Source organism: Pan troglodytes, chromosome 2 (assembly GCF_028858775.2).
Source record: "Pan troglodytes isolate AG18354 chromosome 2, NHGRI_mPanTro3-v2.0_pri, whole genome shotgun sequence".
NCBI classification, from domain to species: domain Eukaryota; kingdom Metazoa; phylum Chordata; class Mammalia; order Primates; family Hominidae; genus Pan; species Pan troglodytes.
The window spans coordinates 110617767-110643820 of record NC_086015.1 but is presented as its reverse complement, the minus strand read 5'-3'; the positions used below and the strand labels follow the sequence as shown (position 1 = coordinate 110643820).

Below are 26054 nucleotides of genomic sequence, written 5' to 3'. Positions count from 1 at the left end.
AACTATGGAGATTAGAAGATAGTGTAATAACATTTTTCAAGTGCTTAAAGAAAAAAAACTGTCAACCCCAAATTCTATTGCCAGTGAAAAAATTCTTCAGGAGTGAAGGCAAATAATACATTCTCACATGAAGGAAAACAGAGAGTTTATTGCTATAAGATCCTGCCTTGAAATGCTAAAAGAAGTTCTTCAGGTGGAAGGAATTATAACAGAGTAAAAATAGGAACTTTATGAGTTAAGGAAAAGCAACTGAAATGATATCTGTATTATTTTCCTAGAACTGCCATAATCAATTACCACATAATTGGTGGCTTAAAACAACAGAAATTTATCCCTTCACAGTTCTGAAAGCCAGAAGGTGTGGCAGGACTGTGCAGTCTCCAAAGCTCGGGGGAAGAATCCTTCCTTGCCTCTTCCAGCTTCTGGGACTGTCAGTGTTCCTTGGCTTCCTTGACTGCATCATTCTAGTTTCTGTGGTCACATTGCTGCCTTCTCTTCATGGCTGTGTTTTCTTTTCTGTCTCTTATAAGGACACTTATCATTGAATTTAGGACCCATTTGGGCAGTCCAGGATGACCTCATCTTGAGATCCTTAACTTATTTATATCTTCAAGGACCCCTTTTCCAAAGAAGGTCACGTTCACCCATATCAGGGGTTAGGACAGGGACATATTTTGAGGGGGACAGCATGTAATCCATTACCCATAGTAAGTCTATAGGTTACTTTTGGGATTTTATGTACTCTTAGTCCATTTTGGCTGCTATAACAAAATACCATAGACTGGGTAGCTTATAAACAACAGAAATTTATTTCTCAATTCTGAAGGCCTGGAAGTCCAATATTAAAGTGCTCGCATAGCTGGCATCCAGTGAGGACCCATCCCTCATAGGCAGCACTGTACCTCTGTATCCTCACATGATGGAAGGGGCAAGGCAGCTCCCTATGACCTCTTTCATAAGGGCACTAATCCCATTAGCCCTCATGCCTAATTACCTCCCCAAAGGCTCCATCTCTTAATACCATTGCCTTGGGGATTAGGATTTCAGCATACAAATTCCCTACATATGAACACATATGTAGTTCATAGCACGTACTTAAAATACATCTATATCTAACCACCATCTCTATATATATATTTCTATTGAAATTGAAAATTATAACATTGTGAGATGGAATTTTCTATGCAATTTTTTCTATGCATTAGATGCAATATATGTCACAACTACAATATGGGGGAGGTAAAAGTAGTTATGGATTGTAAAGTTTCAATAGTTTGTCTGAAAGGGTAAAATATTGACTCTCAGTTTACATTTTAGGTAATAATTCAAAAGAAGGTAAGTATGTATACTATAATGCCTAGAATAACTATTCGTGTGTGTGTGTGTGTGTGTGTATGAAGAGGTATAGTAAAACACCAACAGATAAAAAAATTCATGTAATCCAAGAGAAAAGAAAAAAGGGCAAAAAGAGAACCAGAAGAATAAAAGAAAAAAGAAGGGCTATTAAACAACTAATAATGAAATATAGACCTAAATCCAGCCATATAAATAATTACATTAAATGTAAAAGTTTTTGTATTAAAAACAGGGATTGTCACATTGATGATAAAACCAGGACATAACTATATGCTGTCTACAAAAACACCACTTGAAATATAATGATATAGATAGGTTAAAAGCAAAAGCCTGAAAAATGACATACCATGCAAACACTAATACAAAAAGCTGGAGTGCTTATATTAATATCAGACAGAATAGGCTTCAGAACATGGAAAACTACCAGGAAGAAAGAAGCACTTTAAACAATGATATAAGGCTCAATTCATCAATGAGACATTACTATCTTAATTGTGTATGCATTTAATAACAACTTTAAAAGCTCTGTTTTACCTAATACAGGCAGTAACAGAACTGAAAAGAGATATAGACAAATCCACAATTATAGACTTTAACCTTCCTCTTTCAGTAATTATTTAAAAAGTATGTAGAAAATCACCAAGGACATAAAAGACTGGAACAACACTACCAAGATGTTTAATCTAATTATCATTACGGAACACTTTAATCAACAACAGAATACATATTTTTAAGTGCACATGAAATATACACCAAGATAGTCCATGTTTTGAGTCACCAAAAATTTATTAAATTAAAATAAATGAAATCATACAAACCATAGCCTATGACCATAAATTGATCAAAAAATCAACATAAGAAAGTTACCTGAAAAAAACTCTATATCTTTGTAAATTAAATGGCATAGTCCTATAGATTACATGAGTCAAAGAGGAAGTCTCAAAGAAAATCAGAAAGTATTTTGAAAATAAAAATATACTAAAATTTGTGGAATGCAGTTAAAACAGTCCTCAGAGGGAAATTTATAGCACTAAAAGCCTTATACTGAAAAAAAAGATAAATCAATAAGGTTAGCTTTCATATTAATAAACTAGAAAATAAGTGCAGACCACCGCAAAAGCAAACAGAAGGAAGAAAATAATAAAAATGAGAGCAGACATCAAATAAATTAAACACATAAAAACATAGAGGAGAACCAATATAAAAGAATAATATTTTAAAACCCTCAACAACCATACATCATAAGTAAGTAGAGTTTATTTGGGGAAATGCAAGTCTGGTTCACCATTCAAAAATCTTCAGTGTAATTCACCATACTAATAGACTTAAGAAAAACCATGTGGTCATATCAGTAGATGCAGAGAAGGCATTTGATAAAATTCAATGTCCATTTAAGATAAAAATTTCCTCACAAACTAGAAGGAGGATGGAACCTTTGCAACATAATAATGCTCATCTTCAAAAATCCCCTAGAACTAACATCATATCTAAAGTGAAAGACAAAATGTTTATCATCTAAAATCAGGAACAAGGCAAAGATATCCACTCTCATCACTTCTATTCAATGTTTTATTGGAAGTTCTAGTTGGTGAAATAAGTTCTAATTGGTGAAATAAACTAAGGGAAAAAAAGGCATAAAATCAGAAAAGAAGAAATAAAATAATACATATTAACAGAGAGCATGATTGTTTACACAGAAAATCCTAAAGAATTAATTTTTAAAATCCAAGAACTAATTCACTAGCAAGGAACAACTAGAAATCAAAGTTTTAAAATCAGGATCATTTTTCAAAAGACTGAAAATTTACCTAGGTATAATCTAACAAAATATTTTTAGGATCTATCTGCTAGAAGTCTCTAAACACTGATGAACAATATCAACGAAAATCCCAATAAATGTAGAAATACAGTGTATTTATAGTTGAAAAACTCAACATTGGCAAAATGCCAATTCTCTCCAACTTTAGCTATAGATTTAATGTACTCCCATTTAAAATCCCAGGAGGATTTTTTGGTGGCTATAGATAAACTCTTTATAAAATTTACATGAAAGTGCAAAGAAACTAGAATGGCCAAAATTATTTTGTATGAAAACAAAGTTGGAAAACTCACACTACCCAGTTTTAAGATTCACTATAAGGTCAGAGTTGTCAAGATCTTGTGGTATTGGCAAGAGGATCAATAGAACAGTACCAGTGGATCAGTATCTGGATTCTAGACATAAACTCACATTTTACTTACCATATGCTCAATTAATTTTTTATAGAGGTGCAAAGGCAATTCAATGGGAAAAGTATAGCCTTGACAAATGGTACTAAAACAATTGGACATTCATATGCCAATAAAATGATCATCCACTCTTACCTGACATCATGTACTAAAATTTAACTCATAAAAATAAAAGGTAAAAATATAAAAATTTTAAAAGAAAACAGGAGAAAATCATTGTGACCTCAGGTTAGGCAAAGAGTTCTTAGATATTACACCAAAAGCATGAGTCATAAAAGAGAAATCAATATATTGAACCTCATAAAAATTTAAAACATTTGCTCTGTATTCTTTTTTAAGAGAGTGAAAAGACAAGCCACAGATAGGGAGGAAATAATTTAAAATCATATATCCAACAAAGAACTTGAGTTCAGAATATTCAAAGAATTCTCAAAACTCAATAATAAGAAAACAACCCAATTGAAAAAAAAGTCAAAAGATTTAAAGAGACACTTTATCAAAGAAAAAATATGATTGTCAAATAAGTGCATCAAATATGCTCAACATCATTAGTCATTAGGGAACTCCAAATGAAAACCAAAATGAGATACCACCACCCACCTATTAGAATGACTTTTTTTAATGACAATATCAATGCTGGCAAATATGTGGAGCAATTGAAACTCCTATAAATTGCTGGTGGAAATGCAAAATGAAATAGCTACTTTAGAAATGTTTGGCAGTTAAACATACACTTATCATATAACCCAGGAATCTGATTCCTAGGTATTAACTGTAGAGAAATAAAAACTTATATTCACAGAAAAACCTGGACATGAATGTTTATAACAGAACCGCATTATTCATATTGCCCAAAAATGGAAACAGACTAAAAGTTCTTCAGTGGGTAAATGGATAAACAACCCATGAAATACTTCTCAGCAATAAAAAGAAATAAATTATTGGTACAGGCAACAACATGATTGAATCTCAAATGCATTTACTAAGTTAAAGAAGTAAATCTTAAAAGGCTAAATATGTATGACATTCTAAAAACGGCAAAAATAGAGGGAAAGAAGATCAGTGGTTGCAAGGCTTAGGCCTGAGGGGAGAGTTTGACTATCTACTGAGCAGGAAAAGAGACATTTTGGGGAAGGTGTGGAATTGTTCTATAACCTATTTGTGATGAAGCTTACAAGAATCTGTGCATGTGTTACACTCATAGAACCATACAGAAAAATGGAACAGAAAAATGAATTAGAAGAGTAATATAGAGATTAAAGTACATAAATATATTTTATGTATAAGTAAATGTATAAATGTCTGCATAGTCGATTTTATTAATTACCACCTTTAACAAAATTAACCAACTTTTATTTTTCCAGACACAAGAGAAAACTAGAAGATAGGTAACCAAGATCAATAAAACTATTTTTATGAGCATATATGTTATTTTACTTAAATAAATTTTAAGATGGCAAAGTAAGTGCATTTAATATAATTTAAGGACATTTGTACATCTCCTTAATCTGTAGTGATTTTATGTATAAAGGTAAAAGAAATTTAAAATTATATCTAATAATCAAAGTTTTCTGTTTTTTCTTATAGAAAAATTATATATCCAAAGATTATTTATTAAATAAAACAATTTAACATTAGTTTAACATCTTAGAGTGACTAAATATCTGGAAAGTACAATTTAAGTCAGAAGATTAAATCCTGTGATTTGCAGTATTAGAAAAGTTCACAAGATTATACTCTTTGAAAAACGTGTCAAGACAATTTCATTTAAATTATTTATATATACACATATATATGTATGTATGTGTGTGTGTGTATATATATATATATTTTATCTTATCTTAAAAATTTTCCAGACAGAATTATATCTTCCAAGATCCAAAACACTGATGGAAGACATTTTATAAATAGAAATTATTGGAAATTAAGCCCAAGTGTTGTGTTAATAAAAAATTTTGCAAGCATTATTTTTTACATGATGACAGAACCAAGAAAAAGACATAGAGTTGTTTTTATTGTAAAATTAAATCACTCTAATTTTGTCCAAAGGCTCATCTATCCTCAATGTAAACTCACATGTTACTTACCATATGGTCAATTAATTTTTTATAGAGGTGCAAAGGCAGTTCAATGGGAAAATTTTTAAGATTCTTGAGTTTATTCTAAACTCTCAGTGTCTAGGTTTTCTTCTCATTTGGAATCCAAGGTCATTAACCAAATCTGCAGTTAAATTTCTTCTCTGAGTTAGTGTTTTATCTGGGAAAACATACAAAAGAAACACAGTTTAATATTTCTCTTTCTTTTTGACTTTCTTGACTATTTATCTGGAGTAGATGCTCTTAGAGTGTGTACATTAGTATGGAACCATTTTTAAATAATCAGTGAATCTCCAAAGTTTCCTAAGAGTAGGGAAAAGGAGAAAGAAAGGAAGAAAAAACAAAAACAAAAAAATACAAATAGCTGGCATCAGATACATATATTATTAACATTGTAAAGGCTCATTATCTCCCCTCTGCAAGGAAGGGGTGCTATGGTTTGAATGTTTGTCCCCTCCAAACCTCATGTTGAAATTTGATCCTCAATGTTGGAAGTGGAGCTTACATGGGTGGAGGTGTTTGGGTCACGCGGGTGGATGGACAGATTAATGCCCTCTCTTCAGAGGTGAGTGAGTTCTCAGTGTGTTAGTTCCCCTGAGAGCTGTTTGTTAAAAAGAGCCTGGCACCTCCCCGATGTCTCTCTGGCTTCCCCTCTCACCATGTGATCTCTGTATACCCTGGCTCCCCTTCTGTCTTCCATCATGAGTGGAAGCAGCCTGAGGCCCTCACCAGATGCAGATGCAATCTTGAACTTTCCAGCCACCAGAATCATAAGTCAAGTAAACCTTTTTTCTTTATAAATTAATTACCCATTCTTGGATATTCTTTATAGCATTACAAAACAGACTATGACAGGGTGTTTTAATCCATTCAAGCTACTATGATAGAATACCATAGACTAGATCGCTTAAACAACAGATGTTTATTTCTCACTGTTCTGGAGACTGGAAAGTCCAAAATAAAATTGTCAAAAGATTTGATGTCCTGTGTGTTAGTCCAAACTGCACAATTTTGTAAGTCCCTCGCCATTTCCCAGACCTTGGTCAAAGTAAAACATTCCGTGGGGATTCAGGCCATGAGAAACAGCCTGCCCAGCCACCGGACTTTCTTATCATATTCTCCTGAGAGAAAGTGCAAGGAACATCATATTCTGCCGGAATAAGGGCCAAACTGCCTCATCAAGAGAACATATTATTGACATTTTCCCAGGCAGCAGGCCGTGTTCCCCAGACCCCTCCTGCCCAGGCCTATAATTGCTCCAGCCTATAAGCAGTGGCGGGCAATGGCATTAAGCTGGTCCCCCACCTCTGCAGGTCTTATGCTGGACATAGAGCCTGGATTTGCTGTAGAGGCACCACTTTCTCTCTCTGTGTCTTTCTTTAACCTTTGCCTTCCCTTCAAAACCTAACACTGTGAGGGTCTGCTTCCTGGTTCATAGATGGCACCTTTTTGCTCCATCCTCAAATAGTGGAAAAGGAATAAAGTAGCTCTCTGGAGTCTTTTTTATGAGGGCACTAACTCCGTTCATGGGTGCTCCACCCTCATAACCTAATCACTTCCTAAAGGTCCCACCTCCTAATATCATCACATAGAGGGTTAGGATTTCAACACATGAATTTTGGGGAGACACAAATATTCAGGCCATAAGAGAGGGCAAAGACATAGATGTAGGAAAACTCATTTTTCACACACGTATATGTGCACATACACAGGATTAGGTGAGAGGAGAGAGAGAGCATGTGAGAGGAAATAAGCCAGTTTAAACAGTAACTCAGGCCCTTGACAATTCTATCAAATTTATAACTTAAAATGATACTTCTTAATTCCCTGAAGTACAAAAGCAAAGATAAGTTTTCTCCTTCTTTATGGAAGTTCTCTCTCTTTTAGATTGACAAGACAGAGAATCTCCTCATGAGGGTTTCTTCCTTTTTTCTTTGAATGTACCTCTCAAATGAATAATCTTATTCATGTCAAAATTTTCCCCAAATGGCCACTAAATATCAAAGTGTCCCTGGTGGAATTATGCCAGTTAGAGAGAAATGCACATGAAATAAAACAGGAAGGGAGGAGGTATTCTACCTGGTAGACAAACAGAATGAGAAGATCCTATTAGGATTGCAGGGGTTACTACGAATGATGCTTGTGCAAACCTCTGATCTCTAGAAACTGACCAAAGATTATTTATCACCAGTTGGGATCCAGAGAACCTTCCCCTTCTGAGCAGCAAAACCAAATAAAGCAGTTCTCAGGATACAAAGACAAGACTGAGGAAGATCCTAATAAGGTGTTGCAAGGTGACACAGGACAAACTTTGTCCCAAGGAAATTGATCTGACAAGAACTTCTGGACTTGTCAGTTCTTAGGGCTGACTGGTCTATCCTCTTTCTATTGACTTTGGCTTACTAGACTCAAGCAGAAAGTGACAAGGGAAGAAAAGGATACAAACAGAAGCAAGTTTCCAAGTACAAGGTTTATATCAGGAAGAGCCAATCAAAGATCATATCTGGAGGACTGCTGCAAAGTTGTGATAAATGACCAAATAGTATTTTTATAGAAGGTGGAATGAATGACAGACTAAAGATTTCAGCTGATTAAAGAAATTATGGAGTGCATCATTCTCAGTTTATATTGAACTGGGGTTCCTGAGAAATTCCTTCTTATAAATTTACATGGAAATTATAATTTTTACTAGTTGATTTCAGTTAATTAGCCTACTGAATAATTTGATTCTTGCACTCACTAAAAGATTATAGAGCACAAGAATACCATTTACAAAATACTTTAAAAGTGGGGATATAAACACAAATAAGGTCTTGTACCAACCTTGAAGGGATTTTCAGTCTAGGTAAAAACCATTTAAAATAAAAAGAGGGCATCCTTGTTTTATTCCTGTATTTAAGAGAATGTGTCTTTCAGTGTTTAAAATAATGTTTACTGCTGGTTTATGATAAATACTTTAAAAAATCACATTATGGGAATGTTTTCCAATTTTCATTTCCTAAGAGATTTTTGTCAGGAATGTAGTTGAATTTTATTAAGTGTCTTTTCTGTATCTCTTGATATAATCATGTGATTTTCAGCTTTAATAAATGTCTTAATATTGAACTGCTCTTGTGTTACTGATATAAAACAAACTTGCTTTCTTATTTCTTTATTACACTTCTGGAATAATTTTATAACATTTTATTTAGGATTTTGGCATCTATATTTATAGGTGCTATTTCAAGTTTCATTAGGATAGCTCAAATAGAGCTTGGAATTGGTTTAAAGAGCAAATAAGAATTCCTTGTTTCAGAAGTGTTTGATGGAGCCTTTCTCTAAAATCATCTAGTACTCTTGCCCTTCTGGGTGAAAAATCTTTCTATTTTTTTCTTACCAATTTGATTCATTCAACGACTCCACATCTATGTGCTGAATGGCTCTATCCAATAACTCGGTGAGGTAGTCCATGCAGGAGTAATTACCATGGTGGGCAGTATACTATGCTCCTACTTTCTGCCTATTTGGATCTAAGGATCAGTTCAGATTTCTTACCTCCTCTTGAATTAGTTTGGTAATTTTTGGTTTCTTAGTGTTTATGTGTTTAATCTGGGTTTTCAAATTTATTATCATAGGATATACGTTGTAGTCTCTTAAAAATTTTAAATTTCTCTCAATTTCCCCGTATATTTGTAAGAGTCAACTGTTTAATATTTTTCCCTTTTTATTTTTGGTCAGAAAGAAGATCTAAAAAGATGAATTATTTTAAAAGAGTTAATGTATACATAGTATTTCCAATCTGTTCTGTTTTCTTCATATTGTTTTATTTAACCCTCACAAAACCATATGAGGTGGAGCTAAACTGAAAACCTGTGCCCTTTTAAGAAGCCTATGCCAATTTTCTGTAATTGGTATATTGAAATCTTCATCTCAGTATCTTGCTATTATTTCTTTTCGCTGAAGGAATATTTTTATTCCTTCCATTAAAATTTTTTAAGTATTCACTGTCTCTGCAAGAAATAATCACTAGGGTGAAAAAATGAGAATACTACCATCACCATGGAGAAAAAAATAAGTGATTTTAAAAAAGAGTACCTCTTGCTGACTACTCAAAGCAGGCACAAATGTTTATTTGTTATATGACTAAACATTCCAAAAGCTTTTACCAAAAAAAGGTAGGAAAAAGTAGATATACAGGGATTATAAATATTACAAATCTGCTTGGGTAGACAAGAAACAGAAGATAATATTTTAAAATATTTCTACTGGGGAAGAGGTTCTAGAATTGAATTTATGTAGGTACAGAGGGCAGAATTAAATTTTAAAAAGTTTATTAGAAAGGAGATTTTGAATAAGTGTGAGGAAGAACTTTCTAGTAATTGTAGCTTCTAACCATGGATGAGAAGGGCTGTCTTACAGTGTAATGGATTTCCTCCCCACATAGGGTGACCATATAAAAATTTGAGAATAAAATGGCATGCTTATAATTATAATTACATAATTCTTGAAGTAATAGCTGATTGCTAAATTGATTGTCTTTTATTTGTAAACATATACATTCTATTCAAAAACTATTTAAAAATAAAATAGCAAGATATAATCATAATTTTAAAAATTCCATTGCTTTAAAATAAAGAAGTAATGAAAGGAAATGCACACAAACACTGTCTTGGTGTTTGCTGTCCTGTCAGCTTACTGGTGGCCCATCCAGTGGAGCATGGCCGATGTGGTGGTTCTTACTACAGGCCTTGCCACAGCTAACAGGATACCTGAAACTGTCAGCTCACCAGTCGGTGGAGTCTTTGAGAAATAGGGAAAATTATAGGGTAAATTAAGATGAGATGTGCAGGGGAAATAAAGACAGAGATGTCCTAAACTATAGGTATTTTGTTTGTTTGTTTGTTTGTTTGTTTGGAGATGGAGTCTCGCTCCTTTTGTATTTTAAAGCAATATTTTTAAAGTACTTATATGAATTATCTGTATATTAAAATTATATAAGCAGGAATTTTTTTTCTTGGTACTTATTTGGGTACTATAGTCAATAACCTATAGGGGCCAGGTGCAGTGGCTCATGCCCGTAATCCCAGCACTTTGAGAGGCTGAGGTGGGCAGATAACTTGAGGTCAGGAATTTGAGACCAGCCTGGCCAACAGTGGTGAAACCCTGTGTCTACTAAAAATACAAAAATTAGCTGGGCATGGTGGCATGTGCCTGTAATCCCAGCTACTCGGGAGGCTGAGGCAGGAGAATCACTTGAACCCGGGAGGTGAAGGTTGCAGTCAGCCGAGATCAGGCCACTACACTGCAGCCTAGGTGACAGAGCGAGACTCCGTCTCCAAAACAAAAACAACAACAACAACACAATTACCTATGGGTTAGGACATCTCTGTCTTTATTTCCCCTGCACATCTCATCTTAATTAACCCTATACTTTTCCCTATTTCTCAAAGACTCCACCAACTGGCAAGTTGACAGTTTCAGGTATCTTGTTAGCTGTGGCAAGGCCTGTGGTAAGAACCTGTGCATTGGCCATGCTCCACTGAATGGGCCACCAGTAAGCTGACAGGGCAGCAAACACCAAGACAGCGTTTGTGTGCATTTCCTTTTGTTACTGAGTCCTGCATGATGTCTGTCTTAGTTTGTTCAGGCTACAATAACAACATATCAAAATCTGGGCAACTTATAAACAACAGACATGTATTTCTCACAGTTCTGGAGGCTGGGAAGTCAAGATCAAGGAACTGGCAGAATCTATGTCTGGTGAGGACGTACTTCCTGGTTCATGGTGTATTCTTGCTGCATCCTTACATGGTAGAAGGAGAGAGGAAGCTCTCTGTGATTTCTTTTATAAGGGCACTAATCCCATTTATGAAGACCGAATCTCCCAAAGGTCCCACCTCCAAATACCCTCACACTGGGGTAAGGAATTCAGCATCTGAATGTTGGAGGGAACATAAATATTCAGCTTGTAGCAATGTTCTTGGGAAGTTGCTGTTAGTTACTTTGTGTTTAGAGAGGGTTGGAAGTCAATCAGATTTAACCATGTGTTAAAGTCGGAACTCTGCTCACTGCACAAAATCTCAATTACTCCTTGCTGAGACCAGACTGAAGCTCGGAAAGTCAAAGTTCACCAGACCCATCTTAGCATGTTTAACACAACTGTTGCTAATAGCACTAGGTTAAAAATGGAAATCCCTGAGCAAATGCTAAACTGAACAGGTCAATGATACAACAAAGTGTACATGGGGACTATCCCTGGCAAACTAGTCATGAAGATATCAGACATACGAGTTGAATTCTCTTTTATTTAAACATAAATGCCACACAGGCAGAAGAAAGTCAGAATAAAAATTCCATGGGGTGTTTTAAGTATGTCCAAAATGGGATGACCCTTGGTCATTTGTTTAGTCCTTCTCACCCTGTTGGAGGCATCCAAGAAGGGAAGAAAGTAGCCAGCTGGTTGCCTTCTTTCTCTTTGCCCCTGTCTGACGCTTGGGCAAGGAGTGCAGCCTCCTGTGAGGATGTGGATTGTGGAGCTGAGTAATCTGCATTTGAATCTGGGCTTTGCCTCCTGCTGACTGTGTGGCCTGGAGCAATCCCTGAGTCCCACTCAGTGTCTCATTTTCTCCTCTGTACATTGAGATAACAATAGTAACTACGTCACAAGGTTGTTATGAGGATGAAATGAACTAACACTTGTAAAATGGCATTCAATATATAGCTGTTCATCAAAATAAAATAGGTTCCAGAGTCCTGTGGGAGAGAGAATAAAATGGTAGCTACTGTGTTCTATTCCTTAACAGACTGGTTAGGGCTTCTCTTCAGTCTACAAGGAAAGAATTGCCTTTGGTGCTAAAATAAGAAACCTATTTGATATGGGACAAAGATACAATGACATGAATACTACTCTCAAAGGGCCCTTAATGTAGGACCATCTTGCTTGTGATTAGAAACTTGATTAAGGGCTTTTAGGTCCTTGCACTCTGGTTAGGAAATATCTAAGATTCTGAAATCCAGAGCTATCTATAATCCTTTTTGCAAAGAGTATCAGCAGCAGACAGTAAGTAGCAGCTTCAGTGAATGAGTTGAAAATCTCTTCAGACTCCCATCATAGTTACAAGAGAGAACAAAATGTTAGCACTGTAAACAAGACTGTGACTCATCAAAATATGGTCCCTGAAATTATGCTCATGAAAACCAAAATGCTATGTATAAGAAATCATATAGCAGCTTCAATATACTGTAAGATGATGTCATTATTCTGGTTTTATATTAAACTGCCTGTCATTCCATGTTTATGCTAACCCCACACTACTGAGGGGCATTTGATATTATTTTCATTCTAGAACAAAATGTTCTTTAACTGAAAAATTGCTCAAATGATTCACAACCTAAGAAGTACACGTGGGCAGCTCATAATAAAATAAAAGCATTACCTTTGCTAAAGCATTAGAATAATTTTTTAAAGCAGTATATGTTTTGGATTCAATAGTATTTATTTACTATGTTTTTATAACAGCAGTTGAAAAAAAGCATGTACTGCTTTTTTTCTGACCTGCTGACTTACCTAAATTTTACTGCTTCTACATGATGCTGGATGCACTTTTTAAGAAAGTAACATCCCAGATTTAGCTACAAATCTGGGTAATCTGGTCATAGCATTCATACTTTTCTCACCACCCCCATCCATTATCATCTAGTTACGTCAGTCTCAGCTCCAGTTTTTATTATTCTTCAGACACCGTGATGAAAGGAGTTTGAATCATGCGTCAACAGGTAGCTCCTGTCTCACTCAAAATCAAGGGTCAAGCTCTATGCGTATATCCCTGGAGTGGACTTGGCTCAATTAAGACTTGTTGAAAAGCTCTCTGCAGGGCTATGTTACAAAGCAGTTAGTTGCTAAGGGATCAAGAGACCTGATTAGCCGCACTGGAACATAGAACATCCACACACAGTTCACATACATTTCCATCTGTTCAAATTCTTGGACCCTTGAAAACAGAGGTCTGAGAGTAAGAAGAGGAACACAATTAATGAAGCTCTTCCTCTTTAATTCCAGGGTTTCCTAATATTCCCCAAAACTTTAGGTAGTAAAGGTAACAATTTGTTAAGCAGGAAAAAAGTTCTTAGGAGTGGAGATTTTGTTTGTATAAGAAGGCTCGTCTATTTTAGATATGTGCAAAAAAAGGATTTGGGTCTTTATTAATTTTATTGGTGAGGGGTCATTTTTCATAGGCATAACTCCTTTGTGGTTTCATCAGTAAAAGACCAAGTAATTTATATTTGAAACTCAGACATTTAGTTGTATTGATTTAATTGACGCAGGAATTGGCAAACCATGCCCCTGAAACCCAGTGTAATCACCTGTTTTTGTAAATGTTTGTTAGGACATAGCCACGCTCATTCATTTGCGTATTGCATATGGCTGCTTTCACTCAAAGACTGAGTAGAATTCAGTTTAAAGTAATTACTATCTGGATTTTTACAGAAAAAGTGTGCTGAACTCTGGATTAATGCATGATTTCATAAAACTTCCTCAAACACCTCATGGGTTTTCTGTATGGTTGCTCGCCTTATGGGTCCTGCAGGAGCTGAGGGATGTGATGTATTTACGGCTGGGCTAAGATCTATTTTTTTATAGGGCTCTGTGCTGCCTTTGTTTACCCACTCAGGCAAAGTTACTTCTTCCTTTGTATCTTTCTAGATTCTAGAGATGTCTATTTTTAGAGCCATTATTTTAAATGCTTGTGTTTCCTATTTGTTGTTGAGTAACTTGAGAGTAAGGCTCATGCTTGACTTAATTTTTGACTCCCAAGGTCTAATACAATGTTTGGCAGAATACTACAGAATTGAAGCAGTTGAATTAAATTGAGCAGAGTCTCCCAGCATCATCAAAACAGGAACATTTTGTGATGGGTGCAAAGAAAAGAGGCTGAGAGTGCATGCTCCCTCACATCAGTTTAAATTGCTTTTTAATAATTTAGTATCAACTCTAACCCTAGAGTTACATGAAAGAAAAGGAATTGAAAGGCTGTGATGTGTCTTGATGACACAACTCAAAGTCAGTAACCAGGAAGTATAGTTAACAAAGACAAGGATTAGTTTTTGCTTTTGATTTTAATTTTTCTTTTAAAACAGTTGAGCAACCTTGAACTTTTATTAACTGAAATGATTGAGGGAGTGAAATTTAATAGTTAACTTAGTAATCTGGCTAAATAGTAATGGGTTTTCAATTATTTTAGAGGGAAAATGACAAAATAAATAATTATAAGGTCATACTGAAAAATGTTAAACTTGCTTTAATGATTCAGAAAACACCTCAGGATCTCGAAGTAATACAGTTATCATAATGGACATAAATAGTAGGTGGTCAAATACTTATTGATTTGAATTCTACACTTCTAAGTAGACTATGAAATGAGGTGGAAAATATGCTGACCCTAGGGTATATTTTTGAAATTGCTTCAGAAATTCTTGATACCAGCTTGTTTACTTGTCATTTATATCTTTCGCATGAAAGTAAATTGCAGTTAAAAAAAAGTCAGTTATTTGAGTTTCTTAGCTATTTGCCTTGTAGATAAGGAAAGTTTTACAGTTCTCATATATCTTGAGATTTGGCAGACTTCTAAAACTCTTTTCCTTTCACTTTTGATGCCAAGAGTAAGTGTTAGTTTGTACCCATCTTAAACATCAAAAACAAATATCCTACTATTAGTCTTCTTCAAAAAGTTTGGAAAAGAGATAAAGTAATAGTATATCCTTCTACCAGCGATTGATTTTCTGTCCCAATGCTCAAAGTAATGATTGGTAAAGACTATGGCTCTAGATGGATAAAGATAAGTTTAAATCCTAACTGAGCCCCTATTAGTTGTGTGATCATGGACAAATTATTTGATCTCTCTATGTTTAGATTTCCTCATCTGTGGAATAAGGATACTTAAGTCACAGGACTATGGTAAGGATTAATAAGTTAATGAACATAAAGCCTTTAGCTAGAAAGGTCCTGGCATGGCCGGGCGCGGTGGCTCCAGCCTGTAATCCCAGCACTTTGGGAGGCCGAGGCGGGCGGATCATAAGGTCAGGAGATTGAGACCATCCTGGCTAACACGGTGAAACCCCGTCTCTACTAAAAATACAAAAAATTAGCCAGGCGTGGTGGCAGGCGCCTGTAGTCCCAGCTACTAGGGAGGCTAAGGCAGGAGAATGGCGTGAACCCGGGAGGCGGAGCTTGCAGTGAGCCAAGATCGCACCACTGCACTCCAGCCTGGGCTACAGAGCGAGACTCCGTCTCAAAAAAAATAAAAATAAAAACAAAAATAAAAAAAAGAAAGGTCCTGGCATGTAGTTAGAGATCTGAAAATGATAACTATTTTTTACTTAGAGTTTAAATTATTAAAAATTATTGACATTTTATTTTTTAAATAAATTTAAATTTATTTAGATTTTACACACAGTCAAATTCATTTTTTATTTTTGGTATATAGTTCTGAGTTTTACCACATGTGTATATCCATGTAACCACTATTACAATTGAAGTGCAGAACAGTTTCATCATCCGCTCAAAATCCCTCATGCTCTCTCTCTGTAGCCATACCCTTTCCCCAGCCCTAACCCATAACAAACACTACTAACCTATTTTCTGTAGCTATAATTTTTCTCTTTCTAGAATGTCAGGTAATTGGACTCATCAATTTTTGAGACTGGTTTCTTCACTCAGCATAATGCCTTTGAAATTCACCCAAGTTTATATGTGTGTTAATAGTTTGTTCCTTTTATTGCTGAATAGTACTCCACAGTAAACAGTTTTTCTATTCACTCATTGATGGAGGGGTTGGTTCCAGTTTTTGGCAGTTTGGGCGTGTGTGAACATATGTGTGTGTGTGAACATATGTTGTATGAACATCTGTTTTCATTTCTCTAAGGTAAATATTGAGGAGTGGGATTTTGGGTCATGGCAAGATACATGTAACTTAAAAAGAAACTGTCAAAATGTTTTCCAGAGTAGCTCTACCATTTTCATTTCAGGAATGTATCAGAGTTCCAGTTGCTCTCCATCCTCAGCAACACTTGGTACTGTCAGGTTTTGTTTTCTTTTTTTAATTTTAGCTTTTCAGATAGGTGTGAAGTGGTACATCATGCATTTAATAATAATGGTGAGGATATTTTCATGTGGTTATTTGAAAACTTTGTGGGGTTTTTTTGGTGAAGTGCCTATACAAATATTTCACTCACTTTACAATTAGGTTATTTGTTTACTTGTCGGTGAATGTTTAGGGTGTTTTTTAATATTCTTTATATATTCCAGATATATATGAGATATGTATCTTTGTCAGATATATGATTTGCAAGTGAGTTCTCTCAGTTAATGACTATAGAATTGATAGTATAGAATTGCTAGAATTGATAGACTATAGAATTGATGGTATTTTCAACCTTTTTATTTTTATTTTTTGATACAGGGTCTTTCTTGCTCTGTCACCCAGGCTGGCATGCAGTGGTGTGATCATGGCTCACTGTAGCCTCCACCTCCTGGGCTCAAGCTGTCCTCCCATCTCAGCCTGCTGAGTAGCTGGAACTATAGGCATGTGCTGCCATACCTGGCTAATTCTTGTATTTTTTGTAGAGATGAGGTTTCGCCATGTTGCCTAAGCTGGTCTCAAACTCCTGGGCTCAAGTGATCCTTCCACCTCAGCCTCCCAAAGTGCTGGAATTATAGGTGTGAGCCACTGTGTCCAGCGGTCTTTTCAATCAACATCCTTTCACAAAAGTATTAACATTTGACAAAGTCCAATGTATCAATTTTTTTATTTTATGAATTGTCCTTTGATGTTACATCTAAAATCTCTGTCTAACCTCATGTCATGAAGGTTTTCTATGTTTTCTTCTAAAAGTTTTATAGTTTTATGTTTTGTATTTGTATCCAGGATTCACACTGAGTCACGTTCCAGTGTGGCTAATCAGGTCTCTTGATCCCTTAGCATCTAACGGCTTTGTAACATAGCCCTACAGAGAGCTTTTCAACAAGTCTTAATTGAGTCAAGTCCACTTCAGAGGTATTGAGGTTTGAGATTCATTTTTTGCATATAGATGTTCAGTTGTTCCCTTGTAAGATGATTCTTTCTCCATTAAATTGCCATCACATCTTTGTAAAAAAATCAGTTGGCCACATTTGTGTATTTGTGTGGGTCTGTCTCTGTACTTTATTTTTTTCCATTGATCTTTGTGTTTATCTCTTCACCAATAGCACACTGCCTTGATTATTATAGCTTTGTAGTAATTCTTAAATGACTTTCAAGTTCATTCTGCTGTTTCAAAATTGTTTTGGTTAGTCTAGATTCATTGTCTTTCCATATAAATTTTAGAATCAGCTTGTATGTGTTTACAAAATCATGTTGGGATTGATTGGAATTACATTGGAATTGACACTTTTATTATGCTGAATCTTCTAACCCATAAACACAGTATGTCTCCACTTATTTGGGACTGCACTGACTTCTTTCCTCAGTATTGTATAATGTTCAGTATAAAGGTTTTACAAATATTTTGTTAGATTTCTACCACAGATGAATTTTTGTGTGTCGATTATGTATCCTGAGACTTTGCTAAACCCACCTATTAGTTCATCATGGTTTTTGTGGATTACTTTGGTGTTTCTTCACTGACAGTTTCATCTCTTGCACACAGGACCGATTTTATTTCTCCTTATCCAATCTTTATGATGTTGAATAGGAGTTATGAAAGTGGACATGTTTTTGTTGTTCCTGATCTAAGGGGGAAGGTATTCAGTCTTTCATCAACAAATATGATGTTAGGTAGAGGTTTTTATTGTTTTTGTTGTTTTTTGGTAGATGCTCTTTAGCATGTTAAGGAAGTTTTCTTCTATTCCTACTTGGCTGATAGATTTTTTTTTTTAATAATTAAGTGATGGTGAATTTTATCACATGGTTTTTCTGCATCTTTAGTATGATAATATGGTCTCTCTTCTTTAGACAGTTAATGTGGTAGATATATAGTTGGCCATGGTATCCAGTGGTCATTATTTCTTTTATATATTGCTGTATACTATTTGCTGATATTTTGTAGAGAACTTTCATGTCAGTGTTCAGGAGTGAATGATTCTGCTCTGTAGATTTATTTTACTTTGTTGACCTTTTTGTCTGGTATTGATATCAGAGAAATTCTGGCCTCATAAACAGATTTGGGAAGTGTTCCCTAAGCTTTTATATTCTGGAAGAGACTACAGAATTGATGCTATTTCATCTTTAAATATGCAAGTGAAATAATCTAAGCCAAGAGATTTCTTGTTTAAAAGATTTTTTTCATTAAAAAATTCAGTTTCTTTAATAGTTATAAGGTTGCTCAGGAATATTGATTTCATCTTGGGTGTGTGTTGTTGGTTTATGGATTTTGAGATATTGGTCCATTTCACATAAATTATTGAATTTATATATAATTAATTGTCCATAGCATTCCCTTATTTTCCTTTTAATTTTTGTAGAGTCTGTAATGATATCCCCTATTTCACTCCTGTTATTGGTAGTTTATATCTTCTCTCTGTTCTTCTTTTTCAGTTTTGCTAGAGCTTTATTAATTTTATTAACCTTTTTAAAGGTTAATAAAAACTAATTTTTCCCCTCTATTTATTTATTTATTTGAGATGGAGTTTCGCTCTGTTGCCCAGGCTGGAGTGCAATGGTGTGATCTCGGCTCACTGCAACCTCCGCCTCCCAGGTTCAAGCAATTCTCCAGTCTCAGCCTCCCAAGTAGCTGGGATTACAGGCACGCGCCACCAAGTCTGGCTAATTTTTTTGTATTTTTAGTAGAGATGGGGTTTCGCTATGATGGCCAGGCTAGTCTCAAACTCCTGACCTCAAGTGATCCATCCGCCTCAGCCTTCCAAAGTGCTGGGATTACTGGCATGGGCCACTGCGCCTGGCCGGGTATAATATATTTTTTAACTTTCCTTGAATTTTCTCTTTGACCTATGGGTTGTTTATTGCATGTTAATTTCCAAGTGTTTAGAAATTTTTCAGTTATCTTTATGTTACTGATATCTAGTTAAATTCTATTATGCTTAGAGAATATATTTTGTGTGGTATCAATTTTTTAAAATTTAAGTTTTGTTTTGTAACTCAGGATATAGTCTATATTGGTGATTATTCCATGCGCACTTGAAAAATTGTACTTTGCTTTATTTGATGAAGTTTTTCATAAATATGAATTTAATCCACTTAGTGGATACTGTTACTCAGTTCTACATCCTTTCTGATTTTTGTCTGCTTGTTCTGTTAAATACTGAGAGAAACTGAGGTTGTCAAATATAATTATGAGTTTGTTTCTCTTTCTTTTCTGTCAGTTTTTGCTTCACATATTTTGATGCTCTGTTGTTATGTCCATATTCATTTTGAAGTGTTTTGGCTTCTTGGTAAATTTATCTATATTAATGTAATATCCCTTCTTATCACTTTAGCTTTCCTTTGATTAGTGTTTACATGATATACTTTGTCCATCCTTTTACCTTTAACCTGCCTACAGTTTTTCTCTGTAAATCTTTCCTGACAATCTCTATGTGTTTAGACTATGTACCTTTAATGTAATATTGGTATATTTGGATTTAGGTCTACAATTTTATTTTATTTTTTCTATTTTTCCTTTTCCATATTCTGCTGTTCTGTTTCTCCTTTATGTCCTTCCTCTGGATTATATAAACTTTTGTAGTATTCCATTTAATTTATCTATTGTGTGCTTGACTTTCTCTTTTTTTTTTTTTTTTAACAGTTTAGGTAGTGGTCAATCAAGAGGTATGCATATTTAATTTTCATGATCTCTTTAGAATCTATATTTTACCACTTCAGTTAGAATGAAGAAAGCTTAGCACCGTATAGGTCCTTTAATATTCCTCAATTTATGTTGTACTTTCCCCACATATTTCACTGATGTACATTAAATAAATCATCAGATAATATGACAATTTTGTTTTTATCTATCAAATGTATTTTTAAGAGCTCGAGAAGTTATATTTACCCAAGTATCTACCATTTCTGTTGCTTTCTCTTTATTCCTGATATTCAAAGTCTTCCTTTTACTTTTCATTTTACTTTGATCTGAAAAACTTCCCTTAACAATTCTTTTGGAGTAAGTTTTCTAGCAACAAATCCTCTTGGTTTTCTGTCATGTGAGAAAGCATTTATTTTTTCTTTATTCCTGAAGGAAACTTTTGCACTTGAAAATGTTGAGTCACTTCTTCGTGGCCTCTATGATTTCAGTTTAGAAATCCACTGTCATTTGAATTATTGTTCCCATTTTCTAGTTAATGTCTTCCTTTCTCACTGCTTAAAAAAATCTTTTTTCTTTATTTTTAGTTTACAGATGTTTGATTATAATGTATCTTGGCATGGAATTCTTTGCGTTTATTCTGTTTGGGGTTGACTAAACTTCTTTAATCTGGAAATCTGTGACTTTCATCAACATTAGGACATTTTCAGCCATTATTTCTTCAGATATTTTTCTGCACCATCCTCTTTTTCTTTCCTTATGGGATGCCAATTCCACAAATACTAGACCAAAAGGTACCGTCCCCAAGTCCTCTTTCCTGTCGCTTCCATTCTATTATTGAGCCTATCCAGTAAGTATCCTGCCCAGTCTTATATTAGCCTCAGGTTTTACATTTTCAAACAAGTATTTTTATTTTAATACATGTAGCCAGCCAGTTAGATCAATAAGGGAAAACTATGTGTGCATGTTGTGGTTTGTGAACATGTCCACAAACTTTTTATCACTTTTTTTTTTTTTTTTTTTTTTGAGATAGAGTCTCACTCTGTCGCCTAGGCTGGAGTGCAGTGGCATGATCTTGGCTCACTGCCACCCGCACCTCCTGAGCTCAGGTGATCCTCCTATCTCAGCCTCCCAAGTAGCTGGGACCACAGGCATGTACCACCACACCCAGCTGACTTTTTTGTATTATTTTTTGTAGAGATGGGGTTTCACCACATTGCCCAGGCTGGTCTCAAACTCCTAGACTCAAGCTATCCGCCTGCCTTGGCCTCCCAAAGTGCTGGGATGACAGGCATAAGCCACCATGCCCGGCCTAACACTTTTTTCATCAAAAGGTTTGCTTTAACTACCCTCCTCTTTAATATTGTTCAGTGTTATATTGTCATTTGCATCTGACAAATAGAATGCATTGAAAAGTAATGGTGTGTCACTACTACCACAGTCATGCTAAAAAAGTCAACAGTTTCCTTGTGGCTTTCCTTCTTGAGAAACTCATCGTTGGAAATCAGCCACCATGTTGTGAGTGCACATACAGACAGCACGTATAGGTGTTTTAGCTGACATCCATAGCTAATCCAGCAGATGCTTGGCACATTATCTCTGCCAAGCCTTGTCAAATTTCAGATTTCTGGGAAATATAAATATTGCTATTATTTTATGCCACTAAGTTTTGAAGAGGTTTGTTACATAGCAAAAGGTATCTAGACTTTTGTGAAATAGAAGCTGAGTGTTTTGTTAAGCTCTGTTTTCTCTTGCTATGGAAGAAGTTTTATCACTTACTGTAGGAACAAAATACATATCTACTTATTTTATTGTTTTGTAATTTTAAAAAGATTTGGAATGAACTTGATGTATTGAGTGGATACTGTTTGGAATTGCCTCTTTTGAACTGTGACTGCATACTATGTACGGCAGAAAGGGCAAAATGAATATTTGGTAAGCAGGTAGGTAGACTATCAGAGATAGGATTGATCAAAGCTGTTTTGTTTTGTTTTGTTTTGTTTTGTTTTTTTTAATGCCTTGAGCCTTTTGGCAGACTGCTAAAGCATATGGTGTTCTTTTCACTGTTTTTATACTTTGCTCTGAGGACACAATGGTCTAATGACCATGACCACAGATCTCTACAAATCAAGGCAAACAAGTGGCAACTATGCTCTTGCTTTCTGTTATGGTAATGATATCAATGTTGCCTCTGATAGTTAAATGCTACTAGTTGTTCTCCACTATTATGCAATTCTACCATCCCCACTGACACTAAGGATTCTAGTCCCAAGATAGCATCTACCCCAGTCAATACTGGGCTACAAAGTAGAGTCACCCAAGAGTGTCTCAGTGATGCTGGTGTCCCCCTCACCGGTGCATTCCTTGCTTCCCTAAAGAAGGATGTGTCTTTCCTTTCCACAGAACATAATCAGGCAGTAGGTTCTCATAGCTCACATAATTAATCAATTTAAAGATGCCCATTTCCATGATCATTTTGTTCCCTTTATCAACTCCCTGAACACAATCTGTCATCTCTAACTCATTTATTATAAGACAGTGTCGTGTCCAAGCTCAAAAGAATCATTGCAGCGTCATCTTGGAACTGCCTCCAGGTGTCCTTGCTAGTACATTAACTTTTGAGAGAGTGCAACCATGTTAATCATCTGCCCCATTGTGAGGCTTATATTATGCCCCATATCCTCAGGTCTATTATTCTCAAGATCCACTCCCAGCTTTTGTCAGTACACATGAGCCAGGATTTGCAAATCTTTTGGTAAGCTATTTACTCTTGTAGCAGGAAGTATTCTTCCTTGCTTGGACTACGCTGAGGTCTTTAGCTACTGGCCGGGAGTCAGTGAAGGGAAGGGGAGTCAATGAAGGGAAGTGAGGGCAGGCCTTAAGCATTATCTTACAAGCATCTACTTTAAGATCACTGCATGGTCTCCTGGCAATAGAAGGCTGCTTTTCTAGCAAGGGGCAGAGACTGCTTTTGATGACCTAGAGTTTAGGATAAGCTGGGCATTCTAGGCTCTCAGTCATACCTACATATCCCATTCTTTTCATTACATTTACCCCATACCATTCAAGTGATATAGATGCAGCATACGCCTTTCACCTGTACCACATCCCAATATGCCATAGATGAGCCTCTTAGTCATTGTGAGGCCACAACAATCTAGGAGTTAGCTCCTTTCCCAACACTTGCCACATGTGACAGTTGCTATCTGACTGTTTAGTAATTCAGTTTCAAAGTCTATAATGAGGGGCATTTTTCTAGAGCCTCTTCCCTCACCAATGCTTAAATTGGATTGTCATGAAATCAGAGGCTGAGATGATGACTTGGTGCAGGTAGTTTATTTGGGAGATAGTCCCAGGAAACAGAAGTGAGACAGTGAGGAGAATAAGACAAGAAAGAGAGAAAAGCCAATAAATCTTACTGTGTTGGTTGCTGCTGAGAATAACTGGAACTCAATGCTACTTGCAAACTTCGAAGTTTATAGAATGTGCCTCAGAATAATCTTGCTAAAGAACTCGAGACTGGTCTGTTTACATAAACACTACTGTTTAGCATGGTTTGAGTGTTCTCCCCATGGTTATTAACCCTCCGCACTTCTGAGCTGCACGTTGCATCTACTGAGTGACCTTCCAAGACTTCAGATAAATCTCTAAAGCAAACAAAACAAAACAAAAACCACAGAGATTTCATACCTGCAGAGAGTCACTGACAGTATGCATGGAATTGTTTATGTCAGCTGCACTGAAATCAGATGGACTGAGTAGAAATGGCTTTGGGCACTACCAGTGTCTATCATACCTACATTTATAATGGAAGGAAATGCTAAATTTCAGTTTGAGGTTAGAATGGAATTTCTTTTCCATCTAAGCCGACAGAACTTTTGGTATCCCATGAAAACCATGTCAAAAACTCTAGGCCTAGATTAGCTGTGGTGGCTCACGTCTATAGTCCCACCACTTTGGGAGGCCAAGACAGGTGGATCACTTGAGTCCAGGAGTTCAAGACCAGTCTGGGCAACATGGTGAAACTCCATCTCTACAAAAAAAACAAAAATTAACTAGTGGTAATGGCACGCCACCTGTTGTCTGTGGTCCTAGCTACTCACAAGGCTGCGATGGGAGGATCACTTGAGCCCAGGAGGTGGAGGCTGCGGTGAGCCAAAATTGTGCCACTGCACCTCCAGCCAGGTGACAGAGTGAGACCTTGTCTCAAAACAAAAACTAAACCAAAAACAAGACAAACTCCTGGTCTAGAAGCTCAGTAATTGTGCATTCTCTTTCCTGGCATACTGGAAGCCTCATTCTTCATCTAAGTTGATCATGTGACTGGGTTCTAGCCAGGCTAGGGGACAGAAGCAAAGTATACTACTTCCATGCCTAGCCCCTGAAATTATGCCACTCTTTACTTGACAGCCAAGAGAAAATTCAGTGTGAAGATGATGGAGTGACACAATAGAAGGAACCTGAATCACTGAATCATCACTTGGAAGAAAGCAGCCCAGACTAGTTACCCAACTCCCATCAGACAGTGACCAGAGTGAGAAATAAGCCTTGTGTATGGTGTGTGTGTGTGTGTATGTGTGTGTGTGTGTGAATTCGTGGGTATTTGGGGTTGCTTACTTTAGCAGATTATATTACTTTAGCTGACACAGTCAATGTGGTATCTTACATAAGATCGATACTTTCCTGATTTGTACTGCACTTTGGTCATTGAAGAAAGTATTAGTTATCACCTCTTTACCTCATAGGCATATGATGAAAATGGACAGAATCATGTTTGTGGTTTGCTTTTAGCCTTTTAAGGACTAGGCAGATGGTTAGCTCAAAGCAGTGGTATAATTATTTCCAGATAAATGATTCCTTTCCTCCTAGTTAGGGAGAATCATCCATTGCTATTTTGCACTTGCTGAACACAAATTGACAAAGAAATCCTCCTTCACAGTCCCCAGATAATAAACGTGAGAGAAAGAACCAGTATGAAATACTGTCTGCTTTCTCTTTTATCATGGCTGGTTAAGAAAATGTCCTGGATATAATACATAGGAAAGACACACAGATAATCACTCATATTTTAGATGAATAAAAATGAAGCTTGTTTAATAATATGTCTTATCATTAAAAAAACGCAGAAGGGTACTATCTATCCAGTGTCAGAGATGGACAGTGACAAAGAAGTAAGAATACTCCCTCTTGTGGTTCTTGAGAGAAATAATTCCTGCTACGAGATCATGTTGAGAAAACAGAGATACTGGATTCAAAGATCACTTCAGTGGATAATTAAAGCTTATCCTTTTCACTGTGACCTGATTTAATGAAGCTAAGTAACCATTTTAGGCTGGGTTGGTGTGGCTCTTCTGGAGAGTGTGAGCTTGCACCGCTAACCTCAGGGGACAACTAAACATGTGACAGGAGGAAAGGACTCTTCAACCTGAACTGGAAAAGAGATGCTTTCTACTTGGATTTTTTTCCCTGAAGGGTAAAAGAAACAGTCATTGTCACTAAATTTCCTTTTTCTCTAACTTGGATCTGGTTCCCCAATGTGGCCATGTACTTGCACTTGGGGAAGCTTTGATTTAAGAGGAGTGAATTTGGTTTAGCGCCCTATTTCCTCTAAAACACAGC

The 26054-nt window shown here is 35.9% G+C and overlaps 2 long non-coding RNA genes across 3 annotated transcripts in view; one reads left to right on the top strand and one right to left on the bottom strand.

The window, feature by feature from the left end:
* LOC134809463 (uncharacterized) overlaps positions 1-26054 on the bottom strand; it is an 88104-nt gene that overhangs the window by 31177 nt on the left and 30873 nt on the right. For both annotated transcript variants that reach the window (XR_010155289.1, XR_010155288.1), the window contains exon 2: positions 5673-5841. This is a non-coding gene — a long non-coding RNA (uncharacterized LOC134809463). The remainder of the gene's footprint in view (positions 1-5672; positions 5842-26054) is intronic.
* LOC101057909 (uncharacterized) overlaps positions 1-26054 on the top strand; it is a 169622-nt gene that overhangs the window by 122613 nt on the left and 20955 nt on the right. The gene's annotated exons all lie outside the window — the stretch shown is intronic.